This window comes from Python bivittatus, unplaced genomic scaffold (assembly GCF_059951505.1).
Source record: "Python bivittatus isolate LINGU-HERP-01145 unplaced genomic scaffold, Pbiv_v1 ctg000980_np1212, whole genome shotgun sequence".
Taxonomy (NCBI): Eukaryota; Metazoa; Chordata; class Lepidosauria; order Squamata; family Pythonidae; genus Python; species Python bivittatus.
The window spans coordinates 8,777,618-8,793,233 of record NW_028277125.1 but is presented as its reverse complement, the minus strand read 5'-3'; positions in this window follow the sequence as shown (position 1 = coordinate 8,793,233).

Sequence of the window (15,616 nt, the reverse complement as noted above, 5' to 3'; positions counted from 1 at the left end):
TGCAGACTCCAGACCTGCCAAACTGCTTAGTAGATTGCAGGGAAATGTGTAAAGAAACAAGAAAAAACATATACGATTTCATGCTAATTTTCTTTTTTGCTGAATTTGCAAACAGATGTGAAAATGGGAATGAATCAACCTTGTATACTATTAAGACTGTTAAAGCAATTTTGCTGAGAAAGACGGGAAATCAGATGGTTATGAGATATTGTTATTCTGTAATGCCATATCTGTTGATGTCTTTGACACCTTTTTATACAGCTTTTATTTTTATAATGGGTTTATAGTCAACTACGTATTGAGTGCTTTTTAAAGCCTACAAGGATGTGTCTTTATGTTTCCATATGTTCGGACAAAATGGCCATTAGTGTTAGTGAAGGGTTATGAAACTAATAATAGTTCTTATATATTGCTGGGTTTCATATCCTGTAAGAGTAGTAACCATTACATTAACATTTTCCAAATCAGTCTGACTAAAAGCATATATTATCCAGATATTTTACGATGTGAAGAATGTTGTTGTTTTCCTTTATAATTAATGAAATCCTATGATACATGTTCTAAATGCTAAATCTGATTTGGGAAAGGTTATCTCAGTTATCACTTGAGCTTCTGTGCCACTGTAAATCAAGTCCATCTAATTTGGTCCAAAATTCCAGAGCATGGATAGAAGTATCACACTGATAATTATTTTAAATCCTGGAGGATTTCCAATTAACCCTTAAAATCAAATTGACAAATTAATTCAATGTGTTGGGTCAAACTGAAATGGTTTGGCCATTTGATTGACTTTAACCCATGTATATATGCATAACTTTATCAAATCAATGGTTTGAATTGACTCAGTCTGATGCCTCCAGTAGACTCTTCAAAGCCAATCAACTCATCAAATTAAATCAGCAATTTGAATCAGAACTAGGGTGATTTGCACACCCTTATGGAAGCTGTATTGATTTCATTCAATTTTACTTCCATTGATAGAGATAGGACTCCAAGCCAGGTCTATAGGATCCTATAACACATGCTTTAACCTATCTTCCTGATGCTATTTTCTTTTCAAGTCCAGGTCTCAGCCAGTATTGGCCAGTATTGGCCAGCTTGGAAGCTAAGCAGCCTAGCTAACACTTGGATAGGAGACCACCAGAAATATCAGGGTTGCATGTTAAAAAAAAAAAAACCCAGAAGGATCCAATGGCAAACCACTTTCACACTGTTGCCAAGAAAACCATATGTTTATTTTCATATGATCACCAGGTATCAAGCTCAAATCAAGGGTATCTAGGCCTTTGAATTCCATGTGCTGCTAGATATCTTGCATTTCAAAGGGGCAGTGCTGCCAGTTTTATTTGATAGAATGCTGCTATGAGGAGAAGCCGACTACTTACACTAATCTACAAGCCCAAATTTGTGAAGCTGAACATGGGATTATGAAACTGACTAGAGACCCAAAGGGACAATAGAAGAAGGAGCACACATGCCTGCGAGGTCTACAGGAAGGGAGGTGAGGACAAACACACTAATCTACACAACCTTTCTATTCTCATTCTCATTATCTTCTCCCTGTAGATCAAAGAGCCTTTTCATCCATGCTATGACAGGGTGTTGTTCATTCCTGGTCCCACCTAAAAGCACTGGCATTAACTCAGAAAACTCTTCACATCCTGGGACCACAGTGTCTGAAGAAACTCCTCTTCCCATAGGTATCTTACCCATACCCTAAGGTCATCTTCAGAGGTTCTGCTGAGGGATGGTGAAGGATTACTTGTACTAGAATCAGGCAATGGAATGGCCTCCCTGGTGAAACCCACTGGCACCTACTTTCATATTCTTCCAGCTCCAGGCAAAGAAATGTTTATCTTCCCAGGTCTTTGTAAGAGACTGTAGGGAGGCTGGGAAAGACACAGAATGAAGAATAGATCTAATTTTGACACTCTTTTTGGACCTCCCTGTTTTAAAAAGGAACTAGAACAATTATGTTTGTGGAGAGGGAGGACAACACAGAGTTAATTTTTTCATCTTATTTCATCTCCTCGTGCAGCTACTAGGCCTTTAACTGACTTATCTGTGTGTGCTGGGAATCCAGACATTACTGCATAAGCCTATATTGTAGGAGACCTTGAATACTTAGGTGTTGTCCAATTATATGCATGGTTTCATGATCTTCTAAGGTGAGAAGCAAAACCACACGGGTTCACCTTTAGTGGGAAGTAAAAAAAGTCAAGATGGCAGTTGCATGCACACAAGATTCTCCGGTTGTAGCAGTCTTCTTGACTTTGTTGGCCCCACCTTGTGGACAACCCTGCATACACATATACAGAGACAGAGAGAGATTTGTTGCTCTTGTTCTCAACTGCTCCCACACCACACAATTACGATCAAGGACAGATGCCTTGTGCCTGTTGTTCTGTTCTGCAAACTGGTGATAGCTTCCAGGTTTGATCCTCATCCTGCAGCATCAATATAGACATGTGGAATTGGCTACTCTGTCACAAGGGATGCAGACATGCAGGGAGTTAATTGCCCAAACTGCCAAGATGGAGAAGTCCCTATGTGTGGTACCTTCTGGGCTACCCCAAATCTACCCCTTTGCAGTCACTCCACCCCCTCCCCTCCCACTGATCCCCTTTTCTGTCCCCATGACTTCCCAATCTTGTCCTTTGCTCCTTCTCTGCATGCTGTCTCCTCCCACATTACATTCTTGGCACGGCTGCCTGTAGGGCCTCTGCCGCCTCTGTTTTCTTTCATCCTTAAAAGCAGTCGCTGTGTTGTGAAGAACAGCCACCCCCGTGCCTGGCAGCATCATTTCTGGGGAGGAAGGAATGGGGAAATGGATAACAGACCCCCATTCACCCACCCACAGATGCGTTGTAAAAACAAGGAAGCATAGGTGGCCCTAAATTTAGGGCCGCCTCAGGCTGTTAGTCCCAGAGTCTTTTCCCAGTAGTTCAGCAGGAGAAAAACCACATAAGCTATGGCACATGAAGGCTCCATGGCCTCATCTTAATGAGGTGAGTGGACACTTCAGTGGGGTGAAACTTGGGGCATGTCATGCAGCTAGGTGAAATGGGGATTTTCTATTATTATTTATTGAATTAATTTATAAGGCTGCCCAACTCTATAATGGCACATGCAGTGGATTTTTACCAAAGCAAGGAGCACAACACTGAGGAGAAGACCCATGTTTATACCAATGATCATTGGGCGCCTGCTTTACAAGAAAGAGGGACCCCAAACAATGGAAAAGCTAAGAAGTTGAAGTTGATGGCCACAAGGTGGGTAATCCTAAGGATCTGATTTGCAGGCCAGTTTGGGGAAGCTAGGCAGGTCCTTATCGGTGTACCTGGGGTTAGTTCTACATGGCAAAATGCAGGAGGGCAGCAGAGCTGGAGAAGTTCACTGTTAAGGAGGGGGAATGTTGAGGTAATCAGCTGATAAGGAGATGGCAGGAGATGGTTTCCATAGGTTGCAATTTCCTTGTTAGGGCTGTCCTTGGGCTGTGCTGTGAGCTGGTAAGGAGGCTTCTACCCTTTGGCTTAGATGGGATGGCAGAGGGGCTTCGTCTCGCGGTAGGCAAGGTCAGTTTGGGTCTGATGGGATTAGGCAAAGAAATGAGCTGGATTTGACCCTGGTCATACCTAAAAGAACGGGAGGGGCGGGAGGGTTCAGTCTCCACTTTGTTTGTCAAGTTAGCATACAATAAAAACACTAATGAAGTACAGATAAAATACAAATGTTACCATTTTTATCCTAAAATAGAAATGGGAAACACCAACAGTCTGAAAAAAAACCCACCATCCAAACAAAAAAAATGAAACTCAGCCCAAGTCCTGGGAAAAGAGTTTTTCAAGGCTTTTTTAAATAATAATAATTTATTAAACTTGTATACTGCCCGACTCCCAATGATTCTGGGCAGCTCACAACAGTCAAGTGAAGAAATTACAATAAAACCAATTAAAAGGAAGGGGGGGAAATCATAGTATCATGGGGTTGGAAGGGACCTTGGAGGTCTTCTAGTCCAACCCTCTGCCCAAAGTAGGAGTTCTCATACCATCTCGGACAAATGTTTGTCCAATCTTTTCTTGAATGCCTCCAGCGATGGAGCACCCACAACTCTGGGAGGCAAGCTGTTCCACTGTTTAATAGTTCTCACTGTCAGGTAATTCCTCCATATTTCCACATTGGATCTCCCTCTGACAAGCTACCAACCATTGCTTCTTATCCTACCCTCAGGTGCTATGGAGAATAAATCGATGCCCTCTTCCCTGTGTCAGTCCTTCAAGCATTGGAAGACTGATATCATGTCTCCTCTCAGTCTTCTCTTCCTTAAGCTAAACATACCTAGTTCCTTTAGCCATTCTTCAGTAGGATGTAGCCTCCAGACCCCTTATCATCCTTCTTGCTCTTCTCTGCACTCTTTTAGGGCCTCAGCATCTTTTTTGTATTGTGGTGACCAGAACTGGACGCAATATTCCAAATGTGGCCTCACCAGTGCGGTGTAGAGCGATATTATCACTTCCCTTCATCTTGATATTATCCCTCTGTTGACACAGCCCAGGACTGCATTGGCTTTTTTGGCAGCTGCAGCACACTGCTGGCTCATACTTAAGTGGTGGTCCACCAGGACAACTAGACCCCTCTCATAGGCACTACTGTTGAACCAGGTCCTGCCTATCCTGTACCCTGCATCTGGTTTTTCCTGCCTAAGTTCAGGACCTTACTTTTCTCTCCACTGAATTGCATTTTGTTGACTAGGGCCCAATGCTGAAGTCTGTCAAGATCCTTCTGAATCTTGAATCCATCTTCCAAAATGTTAGCAATTCCCCCCAGCTTTGTGTCATCTGCAAATTTGATGAGTGCCCCTTCAATCCCCTCATAAATAAAAGATTTCAAGAAAGACAGACTGGATGGAAGTGAAGCAAGGGGTCCCACTCTCCCTCACTGAAGGCCTGGGTGAAGAGCCAGCTCTTCTAAACACCAGCAGAGTGGGGGCCTTCTGAATCTCGGGGGGGAGGAACCTCATTCCAGAGGTTAAACACTGTCAAGTTGGGGGGGGGGGTTGGACAGATGAATCTCATGGGGATGGTATTGCAGCAGTGCTGTGACAGAGAAGCACACTCCCTACACTCCACCAGATGACACTGCTTAATAGATGGGACCTGGAACTCTGCCTGATCACACAGGATGGGCAGAAACTACAGAAGACATGCCCCCCACCACCCTCAATAACTAGGCCTTGTGCATGAAGAGCTTTATAGGTAATAACCAGCACTTTGAATTGCACCCTGAATTGCACCTGGAAGCTCACCAGCAACTGGTGCACCTCACAAAGCAAAAATGTTACATAATTGCCTATGCCACTGCATGTCAATCCTTTGAGGTAGAACAGATTAGGAAACCAAAGTTATGAATGCTAATATTACTTTTATTAGAAGGTTAGAGTAACAGAATCTTGCAATTCTGAGTGCACTCCCCCCCCCCCTTTATCTTCATAAGAACTGAGGGGGAGGTCAACTCTGAGATGCTTTTTCAAATTACATTCCTGTTTTGGACTCAGATTTCTCTTATCAGACTGTTGCCTTGGTTGTGGTTCTTCTTCCAGCTCCTTAAGGTTGCTCTTACAACCCATTACACTGCATTGGGGACCAGTTGCAATTCCTGAGTGGTTTTCAAGAGCAGCCTCATGTAGAGCTCATTGCAGTAGCCCATGTGCGAGGTGACCCAAATGTGAGAGTGACTGTCTGAAGGGCCTCCAGGTCTAGGTATGGGTACAGTTGGCACACAAGATGGATTTGTGTGAAGGCCTTCTTAGCCCCAGTTCCCACCTGTTCCTCGTGGACCTTGGCAAGGCTGTTTTCCTTTTCTACAGTGTTATTATTGTCACTGCCATTTTTGTGTGTTTCCTGCCACAACAATGTTTGAAGAACCGAGCTAATCTTGGTAATGGGCAGAGGCATCTGCAGAAGGGGGGTGAAAAGAGTCAAGAGGGTACCCATGACTATGCAACTGAGACCCTGCCTCTTTTGCAGGGGTGTCACACACATGACACATACAAAAATGTGGTGGGGCTTTGATCATGTGGTCACAGCTTGCCTTTTTTACCTCCTTTGTGGACACACCTGATGACAGGAGACTCTGCAGGGAGGTGCAGAGAAGAAGCTTGAAGGCCCTGTGACCCTTTCTGAGTTGGAGAGATTGAGAGATAGAGATGACTTAATATTTATGCAGCTCTTCTGAAGTATAGGTTAATGGCAAGAGGCCATTGTCTCTTGTCTTATGTCTATGTGATAATATTGTACCACACATAATATAGCATAAAAATAGATGATGTAAAGTCTCCTCTGAATTAAGCTTGACTCCTGGTAATTGAGGGACACGTCAATGTGGTTCTCTTGGCCACCATATGAGACAGATTTGCTGGGAAGGGCAAAGATATCCTGAGAGATGAGAACGGGAAATTGTTCTATTCTTCTTCCTGGATATTTGTTCACTTCCCAGTCTAGCCTATAATATTGAGATTTTTCTGGTGGTTGCCCATCCACAAATGAATCAGATCAGATCTCACTTAGCTTCCAAACCCCATCAGGACCAGCCAGGGGCTGTCACTGCTGAGAAAATATAGCACATAATCCTCCCCCAAATCTGGGTCCATTCAATTTTATGAAAAACAGCATAAGAAATACTGAGCCTGAGAAAACTTTCTGTCAAAAGACAGGTGCCAACACTTTGCATTACAGAAGATGTTTTACATTTATAAATATATTTATCTAAGCCATTTTGCAATAGAGATTTTTGTGTGACTGAGATAATTTGATCAATGACACAAAGGTTAAGTTCTTAAGTGTATCTCAATATTTTTGTATAACTGAAATGCATAACACTCCCTTACATGTTCTGGCTCTATTTCCTTCTCTTCTGTTAACGTTTCACATGTCAATGAAAGCAAACCATGTGTGTGTATGTATGTATGTATGTATGTATGTATGTATGTATGTATGTATGTATAAAATGTTGTATTAGATACTATAACAATTATTTATGGAGATTTGGACATAAAGGCTGTACTGTAAGGAAATTCAAATCCATAAAAAGCACTTCCCTTTAATAAATTATTTTATAGCATGCAGTGTCAAAAAAGCAAAATTCCTAATGGCCCAGTTGCTTCTTCTGATCCCTAGAGAGAGAGAGATTACAAAGAAACCTGTTGCAGTCAATGTGGATAATTTAAACAATGGGGTACTTTGGCTACTGGCTAATTTCATGTGCAAACAGATAAAATGGAGCCCTTTCTACATACAGAGGTTCAGTTGTTGGTGGAAAGCTCACACGGTGATTAGAATTAGGTCACGGAAGATGTCATTAATTATAGGTGACTGGTTTTCCCCTCCGAGGACAGCTCGGGCACCCCGTTCTCGCCCCCTTCCCCCACCCCGGCTCATCTTAGACAGTTGTTGAACCTTTCCCTTCATTCATCTCAACTTGAGTTGATGGGAACGGCTTTCATTCCACCTCTTGGAGAGGTAATGAAACACTTCTGTTGTTCCCTGTTCTTGGCTGAGCACACAACAGAAAGGAAAGGGGGAGGGGGGAAACCCAAGGGCCCTGATTAATGGCTACTAATTAGCAATGTTAATGACCAGGTGTCCAAGAGCATGGCTCACTCTTCACAGCATGGAGCCCGATTCTCAATGCTCGCCCTTAGAAATCCATCGCCAGTGACCCTTCGCCTCAGCTGCCAATAATGGAGCTCAGCTCCCTCATTACACCCAGGGGAGAAGCAGGGAGGCCAAAGCTTGAGAGTGAGAGATCTCTTTCTTTGGGTCTAGTGAATCTTCGATTAATTAAGGTCAGCGTTTTGGGCTCCTCTCGCGTTCCCCCTCCATCACCACTTTCCTTCTGCCCTGAAAGAGCTTAGAGGTGAAGATGCGGAAGGAGAGTTGGGAGAATGAAAATGCCAGTTTGAAGACTTCTTTGTAAGGAAAGTCCTCTTTTCTCCCCCCACTCCGCCCCCTCTAAAAAGCACGAGCTGACACACAGAAGGTTTTGAACCTTCTCGTTCCCATTTTTTGCTGGCAGAACCCAGCTCACTTGCCCATGATTCCACAACCTGGTTGCAAAGTCTAGGAGCAAGGTATAATTTTGTACTTAAAGACACTTGTTTTAAACCAGCTTTTAGCACATAACTATCTGATGGTTAAACCAAGCCCAGGTAAATTAAGTAGAAACCAAGTGGACTTTCTTCACAAATAGATCTTGGGTTTTTTATATTTCCTCTCGTTTGCTGTAAAACAAGACGAGATGGGCTAATTCTGTACACAACTTCTTTGTTTTAATTACGCGTGTGGCTGTTTTGTTTTGCTGATGTGGCATGGAGAGCTTAGCTGTATCGAAAATCTTTGACTACTGCGGGGGCTGTTTTTTCCTCTCCTTTTTTCACGTCTTGTTCAGGCTAAACAATGCTGGCTTGATGCAAACCCAAACTGGAATCTCATTCAACGCTGGGCTGCTTGAACTTTTGGTAAAAGGAACCCAGCTGCTAGCTGTTCTCTGCAACTGGAGTCTGTGGTTGCCATAGCATGAAGTGATCCTGTATTTTTCCCTGAAGATGGTCCCTGTGACCATATCTTCTAAATACAAGAAATCCATCTCCTTGTCAAAGATCCCTTTTAATTTTTTTTAATTTAATTTAATTTAATTTAATTTAATTTAATTTAATTTAATTTATTTATTTATTTATTTATTTATTTATTTATTTATGGTTTGAGGGAGCAACATGGAAGGCAAGTTCAACTAGAACAGTAGTTCTCAAGCATTTTGGTCTCCGGACTCCTTTACATTCTTAAAATTATTGAGGACCCCAGAGAGCTTTGGTTTATATGGATTGTATCTACTGATATTTACTGTATAAGAAATTAAAACTGAGAAATGTTAAAATATTTGTTTATTTGACTTTGCAGACCCCCTGAAAAGCTCCTGGGGACTCTTTAGAACATGATTGTACATTTTAGTGGATTGCTAAGGCAAAAGTATACAGAATTACACTAAGACATATTTAGGTTTGAGTTGCAAACTTTGTTGGTTTAGCTGGAAGTTTTTCCAACTCCATTAGCTGACTAACTTGCAAGGACCAATTTTAATTGTGGTGCTGGTATATGTGGTTGGGCAAGCCTTCTTCTGAACCGCCTTAAGCATATAATGAAGCTGCAGTGTGATATGGAGATTTTAGACAGCAGGAAAAACATCTTTTTTTTCTTTTCCCATCAACAGGAATAAAAGTAGCTATCAGTAAATGCCCAGTGGGAAATAGCACAAGTAAAAATTATTATGAAGCTCTTCTTCTCTTCTTCATCCCCTGCTAGTTGATTTCAACATATAGTCCCATCCATCAGCCTCTAACTTGTAATTGCAGGGCACTGAAAAAAAAAGAGAAAACTTATCATTTGTCTAATACTTTTTTAATAATATTTTTATTAAAAGTTTTAACTATAATAATAAAAGATTATACAAACTAAAAAGAAAAAGAAAAAATAGGAGAGAATAAAAGCAAGAAAGAAAAAAAGAAAGAAAAAATAGAAAAAGAAAAGAAAAACTAAGAAAGGATTTCCCACCCTCATCACAAGTATAAACAATTTCACTATCTCTTCACCTCCTCTTAGTTAACAAATGTAAAACTCTTCAACCCATAACTCAACTCTTAACTATAGGCAAGTCTAATAAACAACGTCTTTTCCAGGCCAGTTGTCAGCAAAAAGTCCAGACAGAGGCCTAAAATAATCACATTCGATAACAAATATAAAACTCACCATTCTATATCTCAACTCTTTTTTTTTTTTTTTTATCTGCGCTCAGTCATTGCTGACCCTGCAGTGACTGCTTGGACAAGTCCTTGCAGTTTTCAAGGCAACTGTTTTTCGGAAGTGGTTTGCCAGAGCCTCCTTCCTAAGGCAGAGCCCAGCTGGCGAGCGCAGGAGGCGGGTTTCCATTGCTTCGCGCCCTTTTCGGGCGCGCGCGGTTTTTCGCGCTTACTGGCAACTGCTCCCAACTCCTTTTTTGCAAGGCGCCGCCAGCATTTTTCCTCCCACCGGAGTGAGAGTCCCCATTTATCTACTCACATAAGTTTTCGAACTGTTGGGTTGACAGGAACTGGGGAGGAAACAGGAGCTCACCCTGTTTAACGTGAAGGCTGGACTCGAACCGCTGAAGCGTTGACCATTTCTGGCCAGCAACTTTCAGCATCATTAAGCCGCTGCGCCACCGCGTCCCCCTATCTCAACTCTTAACTATAAGCAAATCCAATAGACAACATCTTTTCCAGTCCAGATGTCAGCAAGTCCAGAAAGAACCCCCCAAAATGACAACATATCCCATTTTAACCCTGATCAAATAAGCCAACTTTATGTTCATTCTTTTCATATAAAACAATCTTGCTCTTTAATCCATTCAAATGATCATTATCCCTTGTCTCAAATTTCTTCAAAACTTTAACAAGCCTCTTTTGTAAGTCCAGCAGGAAGAAATTAGTCCAATTACTCTCTTGAATTGACATTTTTATTTCCTTCTTAATTTTTAGAGCCTCATCCTTTTTTTTTTTTTTGGTATATCCAGTGATAAATTCTTGTTCACATTGTTCTCCATAATCATGTCAGATAAGTTTTGTTCAAAATCTTTTTTATGTAACAGATCTTCTGGTGTAATAACTTCTTCTGGGAACAAGGTGTTCATAAAACCACACAACATAGCTGACATTGTTGATTCAAAGTCCCATTGCCATTCTTCAACAATATCTCTGAATGCCATTATAAGTTGTTTACCTTGCTATGTCTCCAGCACTGAAAATAATATTTCTTTCCCACAAAAATGCATTTATTCTTTAAAATTAATTTCAGTCTTAATATTCAAAATCAAATATTCCAACTTTTTCTGAGTCCTTACTTCATTTAAAACTTTCTATAGCCAAAACCTTGTCTTGCTTTTTGCTATTTATTTTGAATTCTTAAAGCTTATAAAGACACATTTTCATTTTCTTATATTAAGAATTGAAGGCACTCACCTGATGTTTCCAGCCTTGTCATTTTGAAGGTGTCTAACTTCTTTAAAGCAGTTAATAGGCAAAGGAAGTGCGAACTTAATGTCCTTTGAAGGCTCTGACTGTGGCTGGAGCAAGAATGGCAAATTCCCGGTTCTCCCACCATCTGAAGACCTCTGCCTTGCAGTCTCCTGGTTAGAAGCAACCGTATGGAGCACAATGTGGGCAATCTCATGTATTCTCTTTCTCCAGAGAGGGTTGAAGGAGCCGATCCACTCCTTGGCTCCTTGTTCTTAGTCATAATTATCAGCTCCATCCACCACTTCTTTCCAGGAACTCCATTGTTTTGTCTAATACTGATGTTCAGTATTGGATGGACAAATTTTTATCAACTTAGAAGCCAAAGAGGTCACCTCAAAATTGAGGAAATAGTTTCTATGTAATCTATGTAATATCTAGACAGACAATGTGATGTAGTGGTTAAGGTGTCCTGGTCTCTTCTCAGTCACAAGAGTTCCCTGGGTGACTTTGGGCAGTTCCTCTCTTTTGGTCCAACCTATCTCACAGGGTTGTTGATGGAATTGTGTGAAAATAAAGATTCCTTTGAGTTGAACTCCACTCTTGGTGAGTTCATGGATATACCTGGACAATTTTGGGAGGCAAGATGTAGATGTGGTTTCCCATTGCCTTCACTGGGAATATTTTTTTCCATCTTTCCCATCATGCCTACAGTGTTGGGATTTCCTAGTGCTATCCTATCCAAATATTAACTGGGTCTGGCTCCACTTAGATTTTGTTGAGAACAGTTGAAGTCAGCTAGAAACTGCCACCTACCAAGGCATTGGTGGCTGTGCCATTTAAATAAAATATCATTAAAATAAAAGTTTATCTTGTTCAGCTCCCTTGAGTTGAGTTTGACTCAACTATGCTGTTTTCTTGCCACTGTTACAGAAGCAATTTGCCATCACCTCATTCCAGAATTATTTTTGATTTTACAATCTAGTTAATCACTCTGAAATATCTAAGTGTTTCCCATCCAAGTACTGACCACCTGCTGGGGCATAACATTTTAACAAACTATCATTCAAATAAATATGTAATGATATAAAACAAGAAAAATAACTTTTTAAAAATATTTTTAAAAAAGATTAGGAGCCTCAGCCCCAGTATCCTGCATAACCTTCCCGAACATGGACATTAAAAGAATGGGCAGACTCTCTTAGGTGCATATGATCTCTCTTGCTGGGGTCATACTACACAGTAAACCTTAAACCCATGGAAAATAGCACCACTGCTGTGTTCACATAACATACTATGGCTCCCTAAATAAATCATATTATTGCATATTGTGATGGCCTCCTTTGTGCAACATGTGAGAGAATGGCTGCATTTCCTGCAATGCAGTGGATGCCAGGTTGGTGCAATTTGCTGGATGGGTTGTGGGAACCTAACCTTTGGGTCCTCTATGTAGACTCACACACACACACACACACACACACACACACACACACACTGCAGATCTAAAAACACTGGCAAATGTGCAACCTTACCATTCTCCTGAACTGCCCCTCTTCCTACCCCTATGTTTTTCCAAAAGATTTGACTTGGGCATCCTATAAGTTTGCTAAGAGAACTCTCTGAGGCTGAGAAAGAAAAAGAATACCTCAAAATATCACTAAGAAAGAGAAGATGGATGTTTCAGAGGTTCAGCAACTCACCCTGCTTTAATATATCCAATCATAAATGAGGGAGTTTTACCTATTCAGTTTCCAGTTCTGAATCCCAACCCCTCACTTCTTGATATGAAACCTAATTAAAAGATCTCTGTATGACTCTTGCTTCCCTGGTCCTGTTCTGCACTTAAGGACTTGACAAATCCCTTATTCCTTCATATAACTTCCTTTTGAAGGAATAACATTTGAAAATGTCTCTCGAACATTCTCCTACTGTATATGGCGTATCTCACTCAACCTTTATTTTGCATAACAAGAAAAAAAATTGAAAAGTTCTAGGTTCATGTCACATAGCAGCTCTGCTTCTTAGGTGTTATTTCCTTCCATCTTCTGATCAGCCATGGAGGAAACCTTCACTTCAAATTACTTTTGTTTCAGGATGCAATTAGTAGCAAACCTCGTTGGGATTTCCAAGAGAATAATCCTAAAAATTGTCCAACCTGAAATACTATAGCTTTTCCTGTAATACAGGATACTATCACACACTGCACTATCCCACCATTTTATCTGTGTTTTGTTAAATAAACTGCAATCTCTAGTCTGCGCATAACAGAAATCCATAAACCATGATTTATTAAACAGAGTAGATAGGCTCATGCTAGGAACATGTGAAATTTGTTCTGGATGAAAGAGGCCTGTTTCATCACTGAATACTTCCAACCACCTCCAATTTAGAGAGTTTACCTCCAGAACCCACTGCAGTACAACCCCCCACCACCAAAAAAGCATTGCCCTGAGAATGTTCACATGTGGTCCAGAAAGAAATAGAACATTCTGGAGTTCCCCAAAATGGCACATTCTCAGATGAATAAATTGTGCACATCCACAGTTACATACCCAGTATTAAACAGAGGATGGCCTAAACATTATGAATATTTTATTAATTAATTAAGTAATTTTTAATTTATTTATTTGATTTATATAGTAAATTGTAGTAGCCTAACATGATTGCTCATTGGAAGGATTGATAATGAAGCTACATAATAATACTACATAATAATGTAGTAGCCTAACCCTGATTGCTCATTGGAAGGATTGATAATGAAGCTCAAGCTCAGATACTTTGGTCACCTAATGCGAAGAGAGGACTCCTTGGAAAAGACCCTGATGCTGGGAAAGATTGAAGGCAAAAGGAGAAGGGGATGGCAGAGGATGAGATGGTTAGATAGCATCACTGAAGCAATGAGCATGAAACTGAGCAAACTCAGGGAGGCAGTGAAGGACAGGAAGGCCTGGCGCAATATGGTTCATGGGGTCACGAAGAGTCAGACACGACAACGACTGAACAACAACAAACATATATATAGGCCACTTGGATGGGAAATGGTGTCTTGTGGGCATCACTGACCTGACCTTTCTTCAAAATGTGTGGCTGAAAGGATTCCTGATATGGAATACTAGCCACCTCTGCCCTAAGAAGTAATTAAAGAAGAAGAGTGTGAAGCTGTGAGAAAAGGTAGACATGATCACATCTCCTACTTCATCCCCCACCTTTTTCCATTGGGGATATAGGGGTCAGCACCATTCATGTGTCTTAGGGTTCTAGAAGGTTCTTAAGATCGAGCTCTGTTCCCAGGCCTGGGATTAGTGTGGTAGTTGAGCCCCTGTCATGTTGCTATGGTTGTTTCCCTATCCTTTGTTATGCTTCATTGTTGTGTTTTTAATTTTTTTTGGATGCTGTAAACTGCCCAGAGAGTGAGTTTGATGTAGTGCTTAAGGTGCAAGACTAGATTGTGGGAGACTGTGAATTCTAGTCCCACCTTAGGCACAAAACCAGCTAGGTGACCTTGGGCCAGTCACACGCTCTCAGCCCTATGAAAAAGGCAATGGCAAACCACTTCTGAAATCTTGCCAAGAAAACAGCAGGGACTAGTCCAGGCAGTCGCCAGGAGTCAGCATTGACTTGAAGGCCCCAAAAAAGCAAAAAAGCTACCCAGAATCTTTTGGAATGGGGTGGCTATCATAAATCTAAATAATAATAATAATAATAATAATAATAATAATAATAATAATAATATCTGTCTATAAGTTTCAGCTTGATTTTTAAGAGCAACTTATTTATCAAGAAAATTCACCTGGGGCTCCCTGTCTTCTTGCCCACAAAATAGGAGAGAATAGTAGTTTCATTTCAGCTGGTATTTTTGATGTGGCTGACAAAAATTACTCTTGGGGTTTCTGAATTTGTCTGCTCTCTTTTGCCTACCACCTGACTCATCTGTTCGTCAGAAATGTCGGCCTGTCAAGGACTCTCCCCAGGAGGAACAGATGCTTCTGGCAGACTTGGTGGCCAGGAAGGACACTCATTCAAAATAGCCCCCCAAACCATAATCTGCTCCACTGGTGCAGGAGCTGAAAAGTTAGATGGAGTGGTATTTGACACACCAGCTTTCAGAAATTGCTACCTGTCAAGATGCCCCAGCATTTTCTTTCTCTGAGTGGCAAAGGCTGGGAGTGTTCATGTGCTGGACTGACTTTTAGACATTCTGATTTGCCATACCTTAGGCTAGAGCAACTGTAAGTGCAGTCACTGAACGGTCAAGGTGCATGAAATAAATCTATCACTAAAATCAAGGCTTAAACTGGACATGAGAATGATAAAGCCAAAAGACAGTCCTAACTAATATAACATATGTTACAGTCCTTACACTGTATGTTGTAGATGACTCCTGGTTTTTTCCCCCCCTTGGGCTACTGGGTCTTTTGGTTTACTTAAGATATTTTGGAGGGTTTCAGTTGGTTCATGTGCTACAGTGATGCCATGTGGTTGTAATAGTCTATTGGTTGTTTCTGAGATGTTTTTGATGTATGGCAGTGTTATCCTTTTCATGGCTTGTGTGGTTGTGTTGTAGTAGGTTGAGTA